The sequence below is a fragment of the Arachis ipaensis genome, chromosome B08, assembly GCF_000816755.2.
Source record: "Arachis ipaensis cultivar K30076 chromosome B08, Araip1.1, whole genome shotgun sequence".
NCBI lineage: Eukaryota > Viridiplantae > Streptophyta > Magnoliopsida > Fabales > Fabaceae > Arachis > Arachis ipaensis.
Window position 1 is genome coordinate 42166384 of NC_029792.2, and position 898 is coordinate 42167281.

At 26.7% G+C, this 898-nt stretch overlaps 1 protein-coding gene across 1 annotated transcript in view; it reads left to right on the forward strand.

Annotated features, from left to right (window-relative positions):
- LOC107612902 (alpha,alpha-trehalose-phosphate synthase [UDP-forming] 1) overlaps nt 557–898 on the forward strand; it is a 13395-nt gene continuing 13053 nt past the window's right edge. The window contains exon 1 of the mRNA XM_016314682.2: nt 557–784. The gene's annotated coding sequence lies outside the window, so the exon portion shown is untranslated. The remainder of the gene's footprint in view (nt 785–898) is intronic.

An 898-nucleotide genomic window follows, 5' to 3' on the forward strand; every position in this document is an offset into this window, starting at 1 on the left:
CAATTTTAGATATAATAAATATATAATTACGGATGTTATATATATGAAATTATATATGTTGTTATATAAAATAACTTTAGATATTATCTCTCTAGTAATAGTATTACCAAATTTTAAACCATGAATATACGACACATTTACCACAACACACATATGACGGTTCTAATTAATGCTAATATGATAAATTTATGAAATAATATCAAATTAATTTTAAATTGATGGAGACTTTGATGTATTAAAATACCTCAATTTAGAATTGATTTCATTTAATTTTATAAACTTAAACCAATTAAAATGGTCATATGTGTACTATAGTATTACTTAACTTACCATATTAATAAACTTTGATGCAACAGCAAAAGTAATGAAAAGATTACATAACGACTGGTCGAGTATCTGATTCTCAGCTTGGAGCTTTGGACATAGAAAATTTTTAAAATTTCAAATCATTTTCATGTATCGAAATGTTTACACAAAAAAGAAAATGTTGATATTAAAGATTCTGTGGTGAGAAAAAATAACTTATTCCAGCTCCATTCTCTTATATTCTATCTCCTTTTACCGATCCAAATATATCCTCCAAACAACATCAAAGAAGCATAGAATATTGCAGAAAGCAACAACACTAGCTAAAAGCAACAACAAGAACGAGAAGATAGTAGATTCAAGGAGCTGGGGACCTGAACCTCACATCCTTGGGATATGGCGTATCGCCTTGCTTTGCCCCAAAAGCTGACTCCCACCACACACAATCAGACAATCTCCTAAAGTTGGATCCTTTTCGGTATAAAGATATTTTATATTTATGCATTTAATTATATATTATCTTAATAATAATAATAATAAATATAATAATAATAATAATAATAATAATAATAATAATGAAGAATTTAAGCAT